Source organism: Lepisosteus platostomus, unplaced genomic scaffold (assembly GCF_059453375.1).
Source record: "Lepisosteus platostomus isolate fLepPlt1 unplaced genomic scaffold, fLepPlt1.hap1 Scaffold_48_H1, whole genome shotgun sequence".
In the NCBI taxonomy this organism is placed as follows: Eukaryota; Metazoa; Chordata; class Actinopteri; order Semionotiformes; family Lepisosteidae; genus Lepisosteus; species Lepisosteus platostomus.
The window spans coordinates 151,599-167,539 of NW_028291668.1; the positions used below are offsets into that span (position 1 = coordinate 151,599).

The 15,941-nt window shown below is 48.0% G+C and overlaps 8 non-coding genes and 1 pseudogene across 8 annotated transcripts; 5 read left to right on the forward strand and 4 right to left on the reverse strand.

The window, feature by feature from the left end:
• Positions 1-334: 334 nt before the first annotated feature.
• Positions 335-408, reverse strand: trnat-agu (transfer RNA threonine (anticodon AGU)). The gene has a single exon. It is a non-coding gene; the product is annotated as a tRNA-Thr (tRNA).
• Positions 409-1,580: 1,172 nt separating this feature from the next.
• Positions 1,581-1,652, reverse strand: trnag-ucc (transfer RNA glycine (anticodon UCC)). The gene has a single exon. It is a non-coding gene; the product is annotated as a tRNA-Gly (tRNA).
• A 2,245-nt stretch (positions 1,653-3,897) lies between these two features.
• Positions 3,898-4,039, forward strand: LOC148633118 (U4 spliceosomal RNA). Its single transcript, XR_015934042.1, has one exon. It is a non-coding gene; the product is annotated as a U4 spliceosomal RNA (small nuclear RNA).
• A 3,926-nt stretch (positions 4,040-7,965) lies between these two features.
• Positions 7,966-8,036, forward strand: trnag-gcc (transfer RNA glycine (anticodon GCC)). Its single transcript has one exon. It is a non-coding gene; the product is annotated as a tRNA-Gly (tRNA).
• A 2,035-nt stretch (positions 8,037-10,071) lies between these two features.
• On the forward strand, positions 10,072-10,188 carry LOC148633120 (U5 spliceosomal RNA). Its single transcript, XR_015934091.1, has one exon. It is a non-coding gene; the product is annotated as a U5 spliceosomal RNA (small nuclear RNA).
• A 965-nt stretch (positions 10,189-11,153) lies between these two features.
• LOC148633121 (5S ribosomal RNA) lies at positions 11,154-11,272 on the forward strand (annotated as a pseudogene).
• Positions 11,273-11,908: 636 nt separating this feature from the next.
• On the reverse strand, positions 11,909-12,072 carry LOC148633122 (U1 spliceosomal RNA). Its single transcript, XR_015934076.1, has one exon. It is a non-coding gene; the product is annotated as a U1 spliceosomal RNA (small nuclear RNA).
• A 1,785-nt stretch (positions 12,073-13,857) lies between these two features.
• On the forward strand, positions 13,858-13,976 carry LOC148633123 (5S ribosomal RNA). Its single transcript, XR_015934057.1, has one exon. It is a non-coding gene; the product is annotated as a 5S ribosomal RNA (ribosomal RNA).
• A 636-nt stretch (positions 13,977-14,612) lies between these two features.
• Positions 14,613-14,776, reverse strand: LOC148633124 (U1 spliceosomal RNA). Its single transcript, XR_015934065.1, has one exon. It is a non-coding gene; the product is annotated as a U1 spliceosomal RNA (small nuclear RNA).
• Positions 14,777-15,941: the final 1,165 nt, after the last annotated feature.

The following is a 15,941-nucleotide window of genomic DNA, read 5'->3' on the forward strand; positions in this document are numbered from 1 at the left end:
TCTTTAAAAGATTAAGGACTGGGGTGAGCGTGATTTACCACCCTTTCAGCTAAGAACCCGACTTGCGCACCGTTTAAGCTGCATAGACTCGGTCGTTTAACTCTTCTCCGTTAGCAGGGTTAAGGTTAAAGAAAAAAAAATAGCTGACTTCTTTTTTTTTTGCCAGCCGCTAGCGCTGATTAGCAAGGTTTGTATTTCATGTTTTGCAAGTTGCATCCATTTTAAGAAAAACAAGTCGCGTTAAAGACAGGAAATGAATACTTGCATTTAATTAAGTCTAGCCGTAGGCGGTTGTCTGTAAGGACCAGTTCTGTTTGAGAAGACACAACAAAGAAGGCACCACTGGGATTTGGACCCAGGATCTCCTGTTTACTAGACAGGCGCTTTAACCAACTAAGCCACGGTGCCCCAGGAGTGCTGTCCTTTTGCAGCCACTTGGACACACCACTCAGACACATCTGCATTCGGTGTGTGCTCCGCCTGCTTGCTGAGCAAGTTGCCACCTTTACATACAATAGCAACATCGACACCAAGAGAAAGGATGACAAATGGCTTTTATCTGGAACTTTTCATGTCCAAGGAGCTCAATGTGCTTTCTGTGTACAACAGGGCCACTGAACTCCACACTGGCCACTGAACCACAGCAGTGGCTTGCTGGCTTGACATCTCCCAAGGAAAATGTTGAAATCACATGTGGAACAGGAAAATGACCCTCGAGTACGTGGGGAAAAAAAGAAAAAGATCATCTGGAGCGCGCCAACCCATGTCCGGACAGCCCAGTTTCGTCGATAAGGTGGCTGAGTGGTTAAGGTGATGGACTGCTAATCCATTGTGCTCTGCAGGCATGGGTTCGAATCCCATTCTCATCGCTCTCCATGTCTGACATGTGTGCCTGTTTGACGTCGGCCCTCCTGTTGTTTGCTCCGGTGCTAGAGCCGTACATTTTCTAGCAGTGGCTGAACATGGTATAGTAGGCCAACGTCGGTATCGAGCAGTGACAGTAACAGTACTTACTGCACCCTATAAGAAATCGTTTGTCCCTGTTCAAAAGAGATTGTGCGATGTCCTGCGGCGTTCGTAAAGCAAACCTTTGACAGTTTGAAAAGAGGAATTTATTCTGCTTCCTGTGCGTGCAGTAGTTACAAAGTTGAACGTCTTTACACGATCTGCTGCAGTTTTCAGTGGGCGGGCTTTGTCAGATGGCTTGAAAAAACGCACTGTGTTTCGGCTCGGGAAACATCATGAGCAGTGTCCTGCATGTTTTCTGTGTATTGCTGTCTTTTAACGCATACAGAATTCATTCGAAATCATTGATTTCTCCAATTAACAAGGGTCCCTTTTTGAACCTGCGAGAAGCATTCTTTCAATGTAACAGATTTACTCCGGGGAAAGCCAGCATGACATTGAGAGTAGCTCAAGCTTTCAGCACCCGTATCGGACTGCGTGTATGCAGACACCGCTCAGAATCCCCTGTAAGATTCTCCCTCAATTCCGTTTTTCAGTGCTTTAGCTCTTTCAAAAGGCTTCGCTTTGCTAGTCACAATCCAAGGCTCATGACAGCATTTGAAAACACTCGACACTGCGTTGGCCGGGAATCGAATCCGGGTCAACTGCTTGGAAGGCAGCTATGCTCACCACTATACCACCAACGCACACCCACAGGAAGCCTACAGGACACCACCAGAGAATGCTTTTTTTAATTTTTTTTTTATTAAACATAGAATTTACAAATACAAATACAACAAGAGGATCAGAGTCATGTACAAGAGAAAAAAAACGCAGCAGAAAAAAGCATTTAACTACCAGAGGTAATTAAGTAATTATGTGATCAAATTGTATATTTTACACGTATCATATTTTCCTTGCTTTAATATTTCTCAATTATTTATAAACTTTAGTTTCAACATGCATGCGTTTCCTGTAAAAAATAAAACTCAGCACACAGTTTTTCTTTTAACAACATTTCGAGTACCTCTGGCATTCATGAAAAAGACATACACAAAAGCAAATAACTAACTCTAAGACTGTCTAAACTATTGAGTTTTTCAAAGAACCAGAACTATAACAGTCCTTAACACTTAACTACACCATTCCAAACTAACACTAAAGAAACACTAGTATATACTGGTATAACAAATATAACCAAACATAATCATTAACTGAGCAGTCACTGGGAGCAAATCTCCTTCCCGTCCACAAAGGCCCTCACTCCCACAAAGTAGGCTCTCCTCCCCTCTCTTCTGGCAGCTTCAACCTGGGGCCACAGCTGGTTCCTGGTACTCCTGTCCGCGGCAGACAGGTCCTCTGCAAACCTCAGTTTGTTCCCATTCAAATACTCATTCCCCCTCGCCGCTCGCCACAGCATGTCCCTCGCCGTCCTCTTGGTGAACTGTATTATAATCGATCTGGGGCGCACTTGCCCAGACATGTTCGCTCTCCCGAGCCTGTGAACAAAGTCAATGGCCGATATTACGTCCTCCTGGTCCGGCAGGGTCCTTTTACAGATACCCTTCACTGTTGCAACAAGGTCCTTATCACGTTCCTCTTTAACTCCAAATAATTTTAAATTCCATCATCGATGGTATCTATCTACATCGTTCACTTTCAATTCAAGTTCTTTAATATGCTTTTCTTGTTTGGTATTTACTTGTTTAAGAACTTTTACTTCACTCTTTAAGTCTTCAACCTCTTTAAACACACAGTCCGTGGACTTTTTAAGACTTTCGATTGCGACTGTATTAGATCAAATCATTTCCTTCAGCTCACCCATGCTCTGTGCCATCATGTTGAAGATGTTGGTCTGGAGCTCCTCCAGCGTCAGGTCGCCCCTTCCTCTCTTGGCTGCCGGGGTTTTGACAGGTGTGCTGGGCAGGGACTCCGGCTCTTCCTCTGGCAGCTGAGTCTCACTTGGGCTGCGAGCGCTCGCGTACGAGCGCATCTCCAGCACTCTTTCCACGTCCCCTCCAGCTGCTTCACTTTTCCCTTTAGTTGCCATCAATTTTCTTGTAGTGCTATACATATACGATTGAGGTTTCTTAGACTTCTCCTTCGAAGAACCAGCACTCTCTTTTCTTTTCCCAGTGTTACTCATATCGAAATTCTTAAACCTAAAAAAAATCGTTTTTTTTCTTTCAATTATAACTGAAGTTTAAACAAGTAGTGTTAAGTCCTTATTTTTCTGTAGTCGAAAAAAGCAAAAATTAACATTCAGGTCATGAAAAACTCAAAAAAAATCCTCAACCACTTAACTTTACCTCCCACCTGAGCGCCATCTTGAACGCCCCTACCACCAGAGAATGCTCACGATTTCGGAAGCTGTCTCCGGGACGTGCTGATTCCACACATCCTGAATAAATCATGATATTGTTAGTTGCTGTAGCTAGACGTTCAAATGAGTTTCATGGCCAGATGGACTGTTTCCTCCAGCGGTATAGTATTGCAGTGAGACAGCACGATGCCTGCAAGACTATGTCACGCTAAACGCCACAGATTGTGTTTGTCCGTTCGTGTCAGTCATCCTGCAGCCACGGGAAGTGGGACACAAACATGCTGCAATGCTTTCAAGACGTTAGGATTTGTTTGTGCAACATCCGAGAAGAGTACTTGTGGCTTGAATGTGAACTGTACGTGCCCGCCCCCTTTCCTCTGTAGTGCATGAGTTCCTCCCGGCATGCCCTTCGTCATTGTTCTGTCATCTTGTATTTAAAGGGTTGTATTTCTGCTGCTGAAAAGAATCAACGGGTTTCTTTGTTCCCAACGGAGCCCTTGTCTGTCATGAAATTCTTCAAAACCTCAAGCTAGAAGAAGACGACAAATATGAAGCGTTACAGCAACGACATGCCATGAGACGATTGATAACGATTTCCATAGGATCCCCGCGGTTGCCTGGCAACCGTCAGCTTTGCGCAGTGGCAGTATCGTAGCCTGTGAGGTTTAGCCGAGGCGGGATTATTGCTAGTTGAAAACTTTTCCCAATACCCCGCTTCCGCCGGTTTGCAATACAATCGGCGAAAGCAATTTTTGACAGTCTCGTTAGAGACTGAGCAAGGTGTTTAAAGACAGATTTGGTCATGGTGACATCATGGTAGAAAGAAGCGAGCTTGTTCCCAGTGGGCATTGATTCGTCGAATATACGTATATTTACGGCGAAATTACGGCTATACGTATATATACGTCGCCTCGAAGTATAATCAACGTCGAATTGCAACCGTAAAATTGACGACATTAACAAACGCATATATAACGTCGAAAACACATCTAACACAGTGCCTGAGGCTTTTTACTGTATGTATCGTGTGTGCCGCAACTAGGAGTATACGGCACTCTGCACAGTGTTCGAAGTAAATTATTTTCGCAGCAATTAATTTACACGTGTATAATAAATATAGTAAATATAATAAATTAATTACTGCGAAAATAATTTACTTCGTACACTGTGCAGAGTGCCGTATACTCCTAGTTGCGGCACACATGATACATACAGTAAAAAGCCTCAGGCACTGTATTAGATGTGTTTTCGACGTTATATATGCGTTTATTCATGTCGTCGATTTTACGGTTGCAATTCGACGTTGATTATACGTCGAGGCGACGTATATATAGGTATAGCCGTAATTTCGCCGTAAATATACGTATATTCGACGAATCAATGCCCACAGCTTGGCATACAAGGGTTTTGCTGAGGGGGTCTTGCCACCTGCCTGAAAAAAAACCGTAAAATGTTTGAGTGCCTATAGAGTTTCTATTTTTATTTTCTTGACAAAAGTCCCCCATCAGTGCGCGGTGCCCGAGGAAAAATCTGTCGGGGGGCGTCTGAAATTCTGAGGGGGGAGTGATATTTCGGTTGAAACGGAGCTGTACGGTGCAGCTACCCAAATGAAATCTCGCAGCTATGCCATTGATTAGTGCTTCATGATAGAAGATAACGACTAGCAATCTGGTATTTGCGATGAAGTTCAGTTTCACATTTTTCGTCACTCTCAAGGTTTGTATTGCCTGGAGCGAAAAGTACCATAAGCGTTCATTTTTGCAGCTACATGGACGTTCTGAATCGTTAAGAAAAAAATGTTGTAAAACCAAGAGAAAGCACAGACTGCTATAACTAGTCCTAGTTATATAACGATTTTAAGTATAATGATAAACTACTGCAAGGAATCGGTCCACCTGAGCAAACAGGATCGTAATGTTAAAACTCAATAATATGTGCAGTTCCTGGACGGATAGCCCTCCTGCCCATCAAACAGACTGAGTGACTGTTCGTGTCATTTAGTGTTGTCTGACCATTGACAAAGTACAACTATTTTTTTAGGGTGCAAATTAAGTTAGGTAAAACTTTTTGCCCAAAACTGAAGCGGCGACATTCCCCCCTCCCCCCGTGATGCCAGGCCTGTCCCCATCCTATTCCATAATGTCATTATATATAATACCATACAACAGTGACCGATCCTTACTTATTGCATGCGTTAAAATTGCACATCAGCTCATAGCAGGGGGCACATAGCAGCGATGTATTATCAATGTTAAATTTCAACCATAATATCGACAACATTAATAAACGCATACGTTGAGAAAATATCGAACCCAGCATATTTTCCGGTTATATACCACAATGCATTGCTAGTATTCGTTGGTCACCATTTTGGACACGTTTTTCAAACGTAGAAGTATATCCGCAAATATCTCAGCAATCCTCTTTTGACGAGTAAGTATGAACAATAATAATACTATCTGAATACATACAGATCTTTCTTAATATTATTTTGATTAAAATAGTATGTGAAAAAGCAAAAAAACGGCACATAAAATAGTGTGAATGGGGAAGATGACACAAAATCGTTTTGCCGTTTCTCTTATTCTTATTCTATGTTGTACTTTCAAACTTTGGGTACTCTTTAATTAGGACAGACTTTATTGCTCAACTGCTATGATGCAAGCCAAATTTTATACATTTATTTCAGCTTTGAGCTTAGTAAACCGTTCATTTTTTAGATTATACTAAAGAAGATATTAATCATCATTTATTTGGGAAGTAATATTATATAATTTTCTCCTAGCTGCGGTGCTGAAGTCCCACCCTACATCAACAGAAAAAGAAATAAAGGAGCACGCAATGTGTTACTTGAAGAATGCATATGCAAGGCAGGGGGCCAGGAGATCTGGACTCTGAAAATAATAGGTTTTTGGTTCTGTTAGGACAATTAGACAGGGTTTGCAAATAGTGGACAAAAATCGTCTTAACTTCCATTGTAATATTTTTTTTTCTTGGAAATATAGAAGTTGTACATTTTAAAATGTATATTTGAATCAAAATGTGGTTTTGAGTTAGTGTGTTAATGTAATTAGTTTTGTGTTTGTCATTACTATACTGTATATTGCCATGTTACCAGAATTTGTAGCTGAAGTTTAAGACTAGTTGTGTTTTTATGATTATTGCCCATATGTTGATTGTTGATTGATTGTATACAATGTATAATTTGAAATACATATGTTTCAGGTGTGAATGTGTATTTTCAGAATACATTTCTAAACCTAATCATTGGCTTGTTTTACTTGTTTCTACACCTATAAAATCTATCTTTGATGTATAATAGACCTCTACCCATATACGTATAATAGACCTCTAATGTTATCCGTATAATAGACCTCTAACCATATACGTATAATAGACCTCTAAAGTTATACGTATAATAGACCTCTAAAGTTATCCGGAACTCCAACCATATATGTATAATAGTCCTCTAAATTTATCCGTATAATAGAACTCCAACCATTTATGTATAATGAACGTCTAAATATAGACGTATAATTGACGTTTAACTTTAGACGTATATTAGAATTTCATTCTAGACGAATTGTAGACCACATTTAGACGTCTAAGATATGCGTTTAATAGACGTATATTATACGTCTTTTGCCCAATGGGTTACGTCTCAACAGAAACGCTCTTTAGCTCTTTCAGCGTTATGCAGAGAACATCGTCTGTCGAGATCACTTTTGAGTCAGCGCGAAACGCCGTGTGCTGTCAGTTTGATTTCATATTGCTCGTAGCGGCGCCCGGCTTTTGTCTGTCAAACGTTAGGTTGCGCTTCTTCATGCTGCATCGTCGGCATGAGTGGAGCTTTATAAACGTCTGTACTTACTGCGCCCCATAAGAAATCGTTTGTCCCCGTTCAAAAGAGATTGTGCGATGTCCTGCAGCAAACCTTTGACAGTTTGAAAAGAGGAATTTATTCTGCTTCCTGTGCGTGCAGTAGTTACAAAGTTGAACGCCTTTACACGATCTGCTGCAGTTTTCAGTGGGCGGGCTTTGTCAAATGGCTTGGAAAAACGCACTGTGTTTCGGCTCGGGAAACATCATGAGCAGTGTCCTGCATGTTTTCTGTGTATAGCTGTCTTTTAACGCATACAGAATTCATTCGAAATCATTGATTTCTCCAATTAACAAGGGTCCCTTAAAGGATGAGTCAAAGTAACGTCTAATCGGATTAGTTTCCTTAGAGCTGGTTCAGAGTTTGCTCAAGAGTTTACCTTTCACAGATGCGCAAAGAAGAATGTTGGGGGTGCACGCTTCAAGGCGCCTTACAGCTGTAGGGAGTGATTCGAGGCGATTCATGGCGTGTGCTCGTTCCCTTATACCGTACGCCCCGGGGTGCAGTGCTATGACGATTGCTGTAGTCGTGGCCGAGTGGTTAAGGCGATGAACTAGAAATCCATTGGGGTCTCTCCGCGCCTGTTCGAATCCTGCCGACTACATTGTCCGCCTCCAGTTGGTGTGTTCCGGCGCAAGCAAAGAAGCGCGCCTCTTTGCTGTTTCTGGTGGTTTTAAAACACCCAATCGCTTGTACCCGCTGCCTTAGAAATAAATTCTTCAGCGTCCGTGAATGGCATTTTGCAGCTGGAAGCAGATGTCGACGCGTTTTGCACAGAGCACCAAAAAAGCGTCTTTTTTGAAGGCCCAGGCACTAAGCATTGGTGGTTCAGTGGTAGAATTTTCGCCTGCCATGCGGGAGGCTCGGGTTCGATTCCCGGCCAATGCAGTGGCTTTTGAAGCGAACGGCTCCATCACTTGCATCCCCTTGCAACTTGCAACTGAAAACCCACTGAAGCTAAGCAGGTGTGAGCCAGGTCAGTACCCGGATGAGGATGAGCTACAGGGAAAAACAACGCTTTCAGCTGGAAGCGGTGTTAATGGTGCCGGCGGGGGGGGCGCTCACCCTGAGGTCTGTGCGGTTCCCAATTCCCCAGTATAGTGACGGAGATGCTGTGTTGTAAGAGGGCGCTGTCTTTTGGATGAGATGTAAAACCGAGATCACAGCGCTCTGTGGTCATTAAAAATGACCACCAAAACCTTTGACAAAAGCTCTTGGTAATTGATGGTCTTCAAAAATGCTTCTCCTTTAGGTACATTTTAAATCAGCTGAAAAATGCCGTGAAATGGGGGGGCACTTCACGCCAGTGTAGGATTTGGATTACAAGAACCATGAAACTGCACGAGAAAGGCCGTACACTGAATTACACGGCTTTCTATTCAAAGGAGGACAAAAGAAATTCCCTGAGTTTGATTTTTTGCAGCACAGAGAGAAGCATTGTTGTGAGGCCGGTTAGCTCAGTTGGTTAGAGCGTGGTGCTAATAACGCCAAGGTCACAGGTTCGAGTCCCATACGGGCCAGGTCCTTTTCTCCTCTCTTACCAAAGCTGTTAGGTTCCTTTCCGTGGTGAGAGGGGTTGTCATGCAACGCTGCCACATAGTGCCGACAGACAAGAGTGTTGCGGGAGAAGAGAAAAGTGTTTGAAGATTTAAGAGTGTCTTAGGTGGAGCCAAAATCAAGTGTCACAAATGCAAGTGGTTGGATTTCCAATGTTTAATATGGTAAAAATAAGCGGAAGTTATTTGCCGGTCCGGCACAGTCTGCCATGCTTTTGTCAGATACTGTAAAGTGGTGTCGAACTGGGTGTCGAACTGGAGCCTCACCATTTGCATATGTGAGGCTCCAGTTATACATCGAGTGTCACATTAAATGACAAAAATGAAGAGAGTTAAAGCAGCTGGAGAGGTTTTCTTATAACTTTTGAGCTGACACAGTTTTGGAAAATGTTTCCTTCACGCTGCACTGTACAACATAGGCAGCCAAGAGTCTCCAAAACAAAACAGAATTGACAGATAGGAGAAAATTCCCACCCGTCCTGAAGTTCCCAAAATCCAGCACTGAGCGTAAACAAAGTGTCTAACTAGTGTGGGAATGCTAACCCTAACCCTAGCTGGAGTTTGAGCAATCCAGCACTGAGCGTAAAAAGATGAGTCAAAGTAACGTCTAATCGGATTAGTTTCCTTAGAGCTGGTTCAGAGTTTGCTCAAGAGTTTACCTTTCACAGATGCGCAAAGAAGAATGTTGGGGGTGCACGCTTCAAGGCGCCTTACAGCTGTAGGGAGTGATTCGAGACGATTCGTGGCGTGTGCTCGTTCCCATATACCTTACGCCCCGGGGTGCAGTGCTAGGATGACGTACAATAACGCTTGGGCACATAACGGCGTTATATGCGAGTGCGGGACGTGAGGGTTTTCGTTTGTTCGTTTTGTTTTGCTCTGCTCTGCTTTGCTTTGTTTTGCTTTCCATCACGTTGGTAAGAGCGTAAATAAAAAGGCGATTCCTGCGTCTACCACTAATGTAAGAGCTATTTCAAGTGCGACGTGGTGCGGCTTTTCAAATGCTTGTGGGCATTTCTCTGTTGTTGATTCTTTTTTTGTGTGTAACAAAGTGGGATTTTCATGTCCGGACGGGGAGACTTTATCATTCTGACATGAAGCCACCCTTAAGTCCTCTGAGGCGTGTCTGTCTGCAAGGCTTGTATTTTGGAAATGTTTTTTTGAAACAGAGAACGACTTTGAAATAGGCTTCCGGATTGGGCACACCCGTACGGATTGGGCACGCCCGCAAGCCGAGAGCCACAGGCGATGAGCCCGGAGCTGAACGGGCCCCACTGGCTCGTTTGTAAGGCCAGGTGCATTGCCAACCACGACCGTCAGGGCAGAGGCTTTGAAGGCGGCCTGGGCTCCTGCAGCTGTGCAGCCACGCACTTTGGTTTCTCTTCATTTCGTACAAATCTTTCGCTTTTTACTAAAGATTTCCGTGGAGAGGAGCATGAATGAGCTCCATGCAATTTTTGTGCTTCCCTGCCTTCGGGTGGGGCGCAGCTGGGCTGGTCAAAGAGAGAAAACAACAACGCTCACAATCGCTCTTGTTATGGCGATTGTGGCCGTCTGCTCTGCGAGTCCTCGGTCTCCGCCCGTCTGATTGGCGCTCTCTTCTTTGGGGGGCGGGAAGTGTCCGGCCGCAGGGGATCTTCAGACCTCGCTTTGCATAGCGGCTTCCCAGAGTGCGTCGTTTCCGGCACAGTGTGGCCGGGTGTTTTCCGAGTTATCGCACGGATTGGGCAGGCCCGCAAGCCAAGAGCCGCAGGCGATGAGCCCGGAGCTGAACGGGCCCCACGGTGGAAAGAACGCATGGGTTCTAATCCCATTCTCGTTGCTCTCCATGTCTGACACGTGTGCCCGTTCGACGTTGGCCTTCCTGTCGTTTGCTCCGGTACTAGAGCCGTACATTTTCTAGCAGTGGCTGAACATGGTATAGTAGGTTAACGTCGGTATCGAGCAGTAACAGTAACAGTATTTACGTGCCGCTGCTGCCAAGTGGCTCTGGGTTGAGACTGCGTTTTCACTTACTTGCAACGCAAAAGGAGAAAGCGATTTTTGACAGTCTCTCGAGAGACTGCGCTAGGTGTTTAGGGATAGACTTTGTCAGTTCCCCCTGGGATGATGGCCTCTCAAATAGTTTGTGATTCCTATAGACGTTTATACAGTAGAAGCCTGCTTCGTGGCTTAAATCCAAGCTAAGGAAACGAGTTAGAGGTCTGATGCAGAACTGCAAATTCAATGAACAGGAACACTACAGTACATTGAACTGTATGTGTGAGGAAAGCTGCCCCCTTCTGTCCCTTGTCGACCGAACAGAGGACTGTAAAAGATACCGCCAAGAAACTTTAGGATGCCGGTTGGAATCCAGCTCCAAGAAGCCCCTTTGGGTGTTATGTCATCAAAAAGTAAGGAACCCCCGCCACACACAGCTTCAAGTAGCGAGTCAGGCGCCGGGGCTTTCGCTTACGGCCACACCACCCTGAACACGCCCGATCTTGTCTGATCTCGGAAGCTAAGCAGCGTTGGGCCTGGTTAGTACTTGGATGGGAGACTGCCTGGGAATACCAGGTTCTGTAAGCTTTTGCTCTCCCGGCCAGCAGGGGTCGCCGTTGGTGCCGTAGGCTTTGGGAGGAAAACCTGCAGGATGGAAAGGTGATCTATAGCCTCATCTCTAGAGATGTTTTGTAGCTGTGGCATGTGTGTGACCCATATTCAAAAAAAAAAACCCGTCTGTAAAACGAATATCGAAGCTGCTTCTAAATCTGCAAATGAAGATGAGTCGATAAACCACTCGTTTTTCGTATAACTAGACATATATTCATTTGTTACCGATTTCATTCATTGAGCACGGATACAATAGAGGTACAGCCATTCACTGTTTGACATGTCTGCACTGGTACAGAACCGAGCAATCAGAAAACGGGTGAAACTGTCTTTAGACTCAGCATACAGTACCGAGACCCCCCATGACCAAATAAAGGCTAACCTCGATAATCAGCCTAAAGAACGCAGACTACAGCAAAAGGACTGACTTTGAAAAGGGAATGAACGTCCGGAAGGACTAGTGGAACTAGCTTGAGATGCTTCTCCGGACCCCTAACTAAAAGCCAGCGAGAACCAGCAGCGGCGTCCACTCCTGTCGAACCGGGATCCTTCCGCAGCCACGCAGCTCGTGGTGTCCTAACCCTCCCGTATCTGATTTTGGACCAAGCACATCAGGGGAGAGCGCGAACGCAGTCCCCCACTACCAGAAATTATGCAGTCGAGATTCCCACATTTGGGGAATTCGCAGGGGTCAGCACAGCCGGAGTGCAATGGCCAAGCCTCGCCCTGGGTGAACCTCCTTCTTGATCAAAGTATCTCCCCTGCCAGGTAAGTATGAGTTAAACAGGCCCCTGCAAGCGGCCCGCACCCACAGCACAAATCGCGCAGCCTAGGCCACCTCCTCGCCCCGCACGCCACCGCCTCCTGCTGGGCCCACTCTTTCACACACTCACACGCCACACTAACACTCAAAAGTGTGGGCAAAACGAGAAAACGAGCGCGCCGTTTTCTACACATCTGCAGTCGCCGTTGCGCATTCGCAGCATGTTCGCAGGATGCAATTCGGCCTCATTTGCATAACTCCAGACCGGCAGATCGCCACGCAAGCTCGCGACGTGCGCCTGCCACACACCGAACAAACCTTTTCAGCAATTTCCAAAAAACGGGCCTGCTCGCCTGCCCACAAGGCTCCGTCTCTTACCTGCTCTCCAGAGCCTGCTGCCTTCTGTGCTTTTCTCTCGGCACCGCTGCAGCGCACACAACTCCTGCAGCGGGAGGGGGGGAGAAAGTTCCCGCGCTCCGCCGCAGGGAAGGCTCGCTCCGTACGCACACGTCCTTTCGATGCCAGTCCAACAAGTGCTCCGCATTAGCTGCGTCGGGGCTCCGGCGTGTCGCACCTCACCTCACCTCGCCCTGCCCCCTCCTTGAATGTCTGCCGCTAGGCATGCCCCGCTCTCCTCCGCCTTATCTTATCGCGTGTGAGGACCGACAATGGCCACAATGCCGGGGAATGGCACCTGTAAAGTGTTAATTGGGGCACAGGAACAGCCCGTCTCGTCTCGGGGGGGCCGGCTTCAGAGACAATACAGCAAACACAGCGGGGCGGGGGAAGAAGACGACACCACACATGCGGGTACATTCAGCTCCGGCGGGAACGAGACATTTGTCGGTCTTTTCAAGTGCCGAGAGCCGAGCAATCCTTCACTTGTATCGTTTCTCCCCGGTGACTAGATCTGGCCCTGCGACTCTCGACTGGGCTCACCCCCGGGGCAGCCCAGCAGGTGTGAGCCTGGCCGGCACCCGGATGGGAGATTCCACCCCGGAAAAGCTCCGGTTGCTGCTGCTCCTGCAAGAGGTGTGACTGGGACCAGTAGGGAGCGCTCACCCTGCGGGCTGTGTGGCTCTCTTACGCCCCAGCCTCCTGATGGCGACACTCTGCTGCACAAACAGGCGCCGTCCTTCGGGGGAGGCGTCAAACCGAGGTCCCGACCCTCCTTGGCCATTAGGAAACCCCAGGGCGTCTCTCAAAAAGAGACGCCGGGGGTGTCCCTCTGGTGTTAGTGCTCCCCTTTACCCATCAGTCGGGGTCTCCTCCTAATCCCCGTCTCACCTGTAACAATCAATGACGAGGCCCCCCTGTCCGTGAGATTTAGTACTCGCGCAAGAGACTGGGGGCAGAGCGCGAACGCGGTCCCCCGCCCCCCACAAAGTGCGCGCTCCGGGTTCCCTCTCGGGGCCCTGCAACACAGCGGAAGGGCAGCGAGAAGGAGCCTCTTGCTCTGATGCCGCAAGGCCACAAGAGGGCGGAGGCGCCGCGCGCCCGGCCGACGTGTTGGACCGGTGCGCTTTACGTGCTGAAATAAACACGCGAAAGCCCCGAAATGTTTCCAGAGTGCTGTGCACTGGAGGTTTTTGTCTGGTGAAGACTTGCCTGGTGCTCCTCCAGTGCGGGACGAGCCAACACAAGGGAGCGCATTCGCCAACATCCAGGCACGCAATGCGATTTGGAAAGCAGCTCCTTTCCAAAGAGTTGCACACGAACGATCCTTCAGTCCCGCTCGGGGGGCACGGAACCCCCGCCACACACAGCTTCAAGTAGCGAGTCAGGCGCCGGGACTTTCGCTTACGGCCACACCACCCTGAACACGCCCGATCTCGTCTGATCTCGGAAGCTAAGCAGCGTCGGGCCTGGTTAGTACTTGGATGGGAGACTGCCTGGGAATACCAGGTGCTGTAAGCTTTTGCTCTCCCGGCCAGCAGGGGTCGCCGTTGGTGCCGTAGGCTTTGGGAGGAAAACCTGCAGGATGGAAAGGTGATCTATAGCCTCATCTCTAGAGATGTTTTGTTGCTGTGGCATGTGTGTGACCCATATTCAAAAAAAAAAACCCGTCTGTAAAACGAATATCGAAGCTGCCTCTAAATCTGAAAATGAAGATGAGTCGATAAACCACTCGTTTTTCGTATAACTAGACATATATTCATTTGTTACCGATTTCATTCATTGAGCACGGATACAATAGAGGTACAGCCATTCACTGTTTGACATGTCTGCACTGGTACAGAACCGAGCAATCAGAAAACGGGTGAAACTGTCTTTAGACTCAGCATACAGTACCGAGGCCCCCCATGACCAAATAAAGGCTAACCTCGATAATCAGCCTAAAGAACGCAGACTACAGCAAAACGACTGACTTTGAAAAGGGAATGAACGTCCGGAAGGAGTAGTGGAACTAGCCTGAGATGCTTCTCCGGACCCCTAACTAAAAGCCAGCGAGAACCAGCAGCAGCGTCCACTCCTGTCGAACCGGGATCCTTCCGCAGCCACGCAGCTCGTGGTGTCCTAACCCTCCCGTATCTGATTTTGGACCAAGCACATCAGGGGAGAGCGCGAACACAGTCCCCCACTACCAGAAATTATGCAGTCGAGATTCCCACATTTGGGGAATTCGCAGGGGTCAGCACAGCCGGAGTGCAATGGCCGAGCCTCGCCCTGGGTGAACCTCCTTCTTGATCAAGGTATCTCCCCTGCCAGGTAAGTATGAGTTAAACAGGCCCCTGCAAGCGGCCCGCACCCACAGCACAAATCGCGCAGCCTAGGCCACCTCCTCGCCCCGCACGCCACCGCCTCCTGCTGGGCCCACTCTTTCACACACTCACACGCCACACTAACACTCAAAAGTGTGGGCAAAACGAGAAAACGAGCGCGCCGTTTCCTACACATCTGCAGTCGCCGTTGCGCATTCGGAGCATGTCCCGGGATGCAATTCGGCCTCATTTGCATAACTCCAGACCAGCAGATCGCCACGCAAGCTCGCGACGTGCGCCTGCCACACACCGAACAAACCTTTTCAGCAATTTCCAAAAAACGGGCCTGCTCGCCTGCCCACAAGGCTCCGTCTCTTACCTGCTCTCCAGAGCCTGCTGCCTTCTGTGCTTTTCTCTCGGCACCGCTGCAGTGCACACAACTCCTGCAGCGGGAGGGGGGGAGAAAGTTCCCACGCTCCGCCGCAGGGAAGGCTCGCTCCGTGCACACACGTCCTTTCGATGCCAGTCCAACAAGTGCTCCGCATTAGCTGCGTCGGGGCTCCGGCGTGTCGCACCTCACCTCACCTCGCCCTACCCCCTCCTTGAATGTCTGCCGCTGGGCATGCCCCGCTCTCCTCCGCCTTATCTTATCGCGTGTGAGCACCGACAATGGCCACAATGCCGGGGAATGGCACCTGTAAAGTGTTAATTGGGGCACAGGAACAGCCCGTCTCGTCTCGGGGGGGCCGGCTTCAGAGACAATACAGCAAACACAGCGGGGCGGGGGAAGAAGACGACACCACACATGCGGGTACATTCAGCTCCGGCGGGAACGAGACATTTGTCGGTCTTTTCAAGTGCCGAGAGCCGAGCAATCCTTCACTTGTATCGTTTCTCCCCGGTGACTAGATCTGGCCCTGCGACTCTCGACTGGGCTCACCCCCGGGGCAGCCCAGCAGGTGTGAGCCTGGCCGGCACCCGGATAGGAGATTCCACCCCGGAAAAGCTCCGGTTGCTGCTGCTCCTGCAAGAGGTGTGACTGGGACCAGTAGGGAGCGCTCACCCTGCGGGCTGTGTGGCTCTCTTACGCCCCAGCCTCCTGATGGCGACACTCTGCTGCACAAACAGAGGTCAAACCGAGGTCCCGACCCTCCTTGGCCATTAGGAAACCCCAGGGCGT